Source organism: Gossypium arboreum, chromosome 13 (assembly GCF_025698485.1).
Source record: "Gossypium arboreum isolate Shixiya-1 chromosome 13, ASM2569848v2, whole genome shotgun sequence".
NCBI classification, from domain to species: domain Eukaryota; kingdom Viridiplantae; phylum Streptophyta; class Magnoliopsida; order Malvales; family Malvaceae; genus Gossypium; species Gossypium arboreum.
In genome coordinates this window covers 95,080,350-95,087,361 of record NC_069082.1, presented here as the reverse complement: position 1 = coordinate 95,087,361, position 7,012 = coordinate 95,080,350, and the positions used below count along the sequence as shown (strand labels likewise).

The 7,012-nt window shown below is 38.6% G+C and overlaps 1 non-coding gene across 1 annotated transcript; it reads right to left on the bottom strand.

Moving 5' to 3' along the window:
* Positions 1 to 1,966: 1,966 nt before the first annotated feature.
* On the bottom strand, positions 1,967 to 2,073 carry LOC128287128 (small nucleolar RNA R71). The gene has a single exon (XR_008277825.1). It is a non-coding gene; the product is annotated as a small nucleolar RNA R71 (small nucleolar RNA).
* Positions 2,074 to 7,012: the final 4,939 nt, after the last annotated feature.

Sequence of the window (7,012 nt, the reverse complement as noted above, 5' to 3'; positions counted from 1 at the left end):
CTCCTAATCCTTTAATTTCATGTTTTATACTTAGGTGAGCAGAGAGTAAAAAGAGCGAGAAACGAGCCAAAAATAGAGAAAATGGGTCAACGTCGGAAATCAACACGGCCTAGAATTCCTCACACGGGTAGTTCACACACCCGTGTCTATTTAACAGATTGCAACACGGCCTAAGCCACCTCACACGGGCGTGTTAACGGGCGTGTCCATATCAAGCCCAAGTCTAGTCCTATTCGGAAAAGGCCACTCTTGAGGGTTTTGAAGCATTCTAAAGCCTATATAAACACCCCAGGAGGTACCTAGAAAGGACACATGGAGTAGGCGGCAAGGAATTACTCGAAGAAAGCCGATTGATCCATCTCAGAAGCTGGATTCTCCTTCAAGACTGAAGATCTCCCTTCAATTTCCTTCAGGGGTTTTTGGGTTTTCTTTATGTTTTGTTATTATTCTTCTGGAATGTTTTCTTTTACACATATGAACTAAATCCCATAAATACCTAAAGGGAATGAAACCTAAGACGAATCTTGCTATTATTTTCTGAATTATATGATAAATACTTGATTTGTTCTTAATTATGTGTTCTTAATTCTTGTATTAATATTCCAGGATATTGATTCAAGTATTGATGTGCTTATTCAGAGGAGCAAAAGTCCCAGTCTAAGAGTAGATCTAGCATAATTAAGCAAATTTGATTGCACCCCTAGACATAGGGTGACATAAATCTGTCGGATTAGGGTCAAACCTAATAAGGGAATCCGTAGATCGAGTTTATGCAACACTAGGGGTTTTAATTAAAAAGAGATTTCAATTAATCAACCTAGGGTTAGACGTTGTTAGTCGAGAGAGATAATAATATAACTTAGGGATTTCTACGGATCAAGTCAAGTGAATAAATCGTCTGGTTCAGAGTCAAGTAACAAGTGAAGTCTAGGTGGATTTTTCCTTGGGTATTGTCCAAATCAATCAGTTTTCCCAAAAGTATTTCCCTAGTTTTCTTCCTGTGCATTCTTAGTTTAGTTAATTAGTTTAGATAAAACAAATCCCCTTATTTTTAGGCTAGATAATAAAAAGAAAGTTAATACTAGTACTTTTAGTACCTATGGGTTTGACATTCTGGTCTTGCTATAAACTATACTACTGTTCGATAGGTGCGCCTACCTTTATCGTGATAAAAGTTAGTTTTCAAGTACGATCAATCATAAATATAAAACTTATCACAAGACATCAGATCAAGTTTTTGGCGCCGTTGCCAGGGAAGTAAAATATTAGGAACCATTAATTTTTATTACTTTAGCCATTTATTTTATTGCAATTTAAATTTTATTTTAGTTTTGTTAATTTTACTAAATTTTCTTTTGTTTTCTTCTGGCAGGTTTTTATAGTTTATGACTAGAAGAAACCCGTCAGGACCATTACTTTTTGACTGTGAGATTGAAAGCAAAGCTCGCAAAAACTGAAGAGAAATAAGGCGAAACCTAAGAAACATAGAGGAAGGACAAGAGGAAGATATCCATAATACAACCGAGGAGATGGCTGAAAACCAAAATAATCTGCTTCCTCCTGTGGTTGTTGTAGATCCAATAAATCAGAATCCTACTCCTCGTACCATGAATGATTATGCTAAACCTACTTTAACAGGAGCCGAATCGAGTATAGTTAGACCTGCTATTGCTGCAAATAATTTTAAACTGAAACCTAACACAATTCAAATGATACAACAGTTTGTTCAGTTTGATGGTTTGCAAGATGAGGATCCAAATACTCATTTGGCGAATTTTCTGGAGTTTTGCGACACATTTAAGATTAATGGCATTTCGGATGATGCCATTCGCCTCCGGTTATTTCCCTTTTCATTGAGGAAAAAGGCTAAACAATGGTTGAACTCATTACCATGAGGGTTAATCACTACTTGGGAACGAATGACCGAAAAGTTTTACTTAAATATTTTCCGCCGGCTAAAACGACTAAGTTGAGGAATGATATCTCTTCTTTTGTACAGATGGATCTAGAAACACGCTATGATGCATGGGAGAGATAAAAGGATCTATTGAGAAGGTGCCCTCACCATGGATTACCTTTATGGCTACAGGTTCAGACGTTTTACAACGGTGTGAACCCCTCAACAAGGTAACTTATCGACGCAACCGCCGGTAGAACTTTGAATAACAAAACACCTAAAGAGGCTTACGAATTTATTGAAGAGATGTCACTCAATAACTATCAGTGGCAAGTCATGAGAATAAAACTGAAAAAAGCAGCCGGTGTTTTCAACCTCGATGCGGTTACTATGCTGTCTTTCCATATAGAACTTTTAAATAAAAAGATTGATGGTTTGTGTGGTTCTACTCAGGTACATCCCATGATGAGGTGCGATTCAAATAGAGGAGGAGTACACACAGAATATCAATCCTTCAACCCTAGCATCGAGGAGGAACATGTAACACCCCTAACTCGTGACCGACGCCGGTGTCGGACACGAGGGGTTAACGGCCAAATCCTCTCAAGATACCAACCAATTTGACATTACCAGTCAGGCTGGAAAACTGCGTCACCGTCGCCTTAAAAATCATATCTCGAGTTTCAAAACTCGGAAACTGGTTTCGTAAATTTTCCTGAATTTAGACTCATATACCCATCCATGAATTTATTTTAGAATTTTGGTTGGGCCAATTGGTACAGTTTATTAGTTAAAGTCACCCATGTTACAGGGATCGACTGCTCTGACCTTCGAGCGTTACAACTTGAATATCTCTCTGTACAGGGCTTTAATACTGGTTCCGTTTGTTTCTAATGAAACTAGACTCAAAATGGAATCTGTACATATAAGGCATGACTCCTAATTCTTTCTGGATAATTTATGGTAAATTTTAAAAGTCGCGACAGGGGACCCAGAAACCGTTCTGGCCCTGTCTCACGAGAACTTTAATATTTCTCAGTATACTGCTCATATGGTCGTTTCGTTTCGTCCATATAAAATAGATTCATCAAGGTTCAGTTCCATAATTTACTCACTATTTAATTCTACTTCTACTATTTTAGTGATTTTCAATCTCATCTCACTGCTGCTGTCCGCACAGTTACTGCAGTAGACTATGCCAATTTCATGAATTTTCCTTGGCCTTAATCATCCATCATACATGACACAAATTATGGCCACCTTATCAAAATTTGAGTTTCTAAGACTCGTGGCCATAGGTTCTAGCATCCCACTCGACGACCACATAGGCCATTTTCGCATGGCTTAAAGTTTACAACCCACAATTCGACAAAATATAATAGCCTATACATGCCAAATGTTCTTCAACAACAAAAACAATACCACAAGATTTCAGCTGGTGTGATGACTTCAACGACGGTCCCGATCACGCAAACAATACGAGTCCGAGAGACCTAAAATGGGTGACAAGAAAACACCGAGTGAGTTTACAACTCAGAAGTCATAAGCATTCATCAATCCACCGATAAAGTTACTACTACATGTACAACAAATGAGGCTAGGTACTCGTCCATATCGAATCTATACCATAATACCTCGGACCTTTCGGTCCAATCTGCACTAATTCATACATCCACATTTCATATTCTACACAACAAGATAATCAAGCATTTTTACACATTAACTCATTTTCCAGCACAACCATACAATTTCAATCATCACATAGATTTAAGGCTTACCAAATTCAACCCCAAGCATGAACGTATTCTCTATTCGTCATGAGCTCGAGGTACTTACCCGATCCGCTGTCCATACTAAATTCAATGGAGACACACCTCCATATATATAGGGTACGCACACACAAAGTGCTTACTACTCGATTTCGCACACTTAGTGCCACGTAATTTAAGCCCGCACACACATTGCCATACCCTCGAACTCGCACACCCAAGGCCGTATTTTTTCCAGCTTGCACACTTAGTGCCATATATTTCCAGCACGCACACTTAGTGCCGATCTCATCACCGTATACACGTATTGCCCAAGACACTTAGTGCCGAAAGCAAACTTTCTACACATTTCACTATTTCTTTTACATTCAACAAATGTCATCACTCCATACACATACATTTTCATTTTATATATATATATATCATCCCATTAAACACAATTGCATAAATTTTACAATCATTTAAGCAATATCAAATACGTGCTTAATGACTTACTTTGTATTGGGTAAAATGGTTCCAACTCGGCTACTCGATGTTCTTTCCTTTGCCTTTGCTTGATTCTCCACCTTTAGCTTCTTGAGCTTAATCAATAAATTAACTAGTTTAACCGTCTTGCTAAATATTTATAATTCAACTACACATGCATATGTATGCTTGTATATTCGCAACCATCCTCACTAATTACCCATTTAGTCGATTATACACATAATTAAAGGTAACATCACGAACGGCATACTTATGTATATTTATACAATGTCAAATATAACATCTTTTAAACACCTAATTTCATCTCATGAACATTTAATCAAATTTTCCTAATCTAACATATATTTTCACATCTATTCGTAACATCAATCTATCATTTCCATTTCATTTAACACTTAACATTTACCACATATCAATTAACCAACTCTTCATCTAATCATGCTCTCATATTCGGTCATCCATACCTATACTAACCCTAACAAAATAATTTCTAAGTTTAACACAAGCACCACATTTTAGCATCATGGCCGAACACTTCATGCCTCATCACCACGACATCAAAACACCAACCGAATCATTCCTATCACCGAGACTAAGGTTCGCACCTTAGCTTCCCACATTCTTCTTATAACATTTCATAGTTCATTCGCCACTCATCATTCAACCAACAAAATTTCCTAGCAAACCCCTATGGCCAAGCGCACCCACACACTTACATCTCAACTCACAATACCCAAAAATCACATACTAACTAAACTATCTTAAGCAATCAAAGAGTCCCCCCTTTTTCCATAGCCGAATGTTCCATTCCCCCATCATTATTCAACATTTTAGCATGGCTAAGCAAGAACCATGATCATTCACTTAAAACAAGTAAGCATCTCACAAGTTAACACAATGTACTAACCTCCTTAAGGCTTCAAGTGACCGAAATTCTCCCCTCCTTCCTTCCTTCTAACCGGCCAAGTTCAACAAAGAGAGAACTCTCTTTTCCTCCCCTTTTTTTTTTCCTCCCTCACTCACGGCAATGCAAGGTAAAGGATGAACACTCCCTTTTTTTTTTCTTATTTTATTCTAGTTTGTCTCCCATAATCCAATTTCTTATTATAATATCTAAGGCAAACAAATATATTGCCCATCATCAATCTAACTTGGCCGGCCACCATAAGGAAAATTTGGCAATTTGACATGCAAGTCCAAGCATTTTCTAATATGTATCAATAGGCCACTTTAACATTAGCCTAGCACATTTCTCAATTTCCTCACATAAGTCCTTTCTAATAAATTTCACCTACGAATGACGAAATTAAGGCACGAAATTTTCACATATGTACGCTCATGCACAATAAACATAGAAAATAATAATTAATTATTCTTGTGTCTCGGTTTTGTGGTCCCGAAACCACATCCCGACTATGGTCAATTTTGGGATGTCACAACTCTCCCCACTTAAGAAATTTTCGTCCCGAAAATCTTACCGTAGAATAGGCTCGGGTATCGCTCTTTCATAGAGTCCTCAAGTTCCCAAGTGGCTTCTTCAATTCCGTGTTTATGCCACAACACCTTCACTAACGGGATTTTCTTATTGCGCAACTCTTTTACTTCACGCATCATAATGCGAACCGGTTCCTCTTCATAGCTCAAATTAGGTGAATCTCAATCTCGGATGGAGCAATTTCATGCGATGGATCGACCTATATCGTCAAGCATCGAGACATGAAAACATTGTGAATCTTCTCGAGCTCGGGGCAAAATCAAACGATACGCGATCGGACCGACTCGTTCGGATATCTCATATGGCCCGATGAACCTCGGGCTCAATTTGCCCTTACGGCCAAATCTAAGCACTTTCTTCCGTGGTGAGACTTTGAGAAATACCTTGTCTCCAACCCGATATTCAATATCTTTTCTTTTCAAATCGCATACGACTTTTGGCGATCCAAGCGCTTTCAAACTTTCACGAATTACTCGAACTTTTGCTCGGCATCCTTAACCAAATCAACCTCAAGATTTTTCCTTCACTAAGTTCACCAGAATAATGGGGTACGGCATTTACGACCGTATAAAGCCTCGTAAGGCGCCATCTTGATACTTGATTGAAAGCTATTGTTGTGCGAATTCAACCAAAGGTAAATACCGTTCCCATGCACCACTAAACTCAAGGATGCAACATCTCAACATATCCTCGAGTATTTGAATTATCCGCTCGGATTGACCATCGGTTTGGGGGTGAAAAGAGTGCTAAAATGCGCTTTGGTACCCAATGCCTCTTGCAATTTCTTCCAAAACCGCGACGTAAATCTTGGGTCTCTATCCGACACGATAGAAATAGGTACCCCATGCAATCGAACAATTTGGGAGACGATAATTCGCCAACTTATCGGCGAAAAATCCGTGCGGACAGGATAAAATGAGCAGACTTGGTCGATCTATCAACAATGACCCAAACCGAGTCTTTCTTATTCGAGTCAATGGTAACCCGCACACAAAGTCCATTGTTACTCGATCCCATTTCCATTCGGGTATCATGATCGGTCAAGTAATCCCGATGGCACTTGATGTTCCGCTTTCACTTGTTGACATATCGGACACCTTGAAACAAATTCGAAATGTCTCGTTTCATACGGGCCACCAAAATTGGCGTTTGTGTCATTGTACATTTTAGTACTACCCGGTGGATTGACATTCGACTACAATGGGCTTCATTTAGAATTATCGAAATAAGTTCAATTCTTTGGAACACAGACGACTTCGAACCTCAAACAATCGTCATCATCAATTTGAAACTTTGATTCCTTGTTCGTAACACACTCATTTCGTTTTGCAAGCAACTCCTCATCAACTTTCTCGAGCTTCTCGA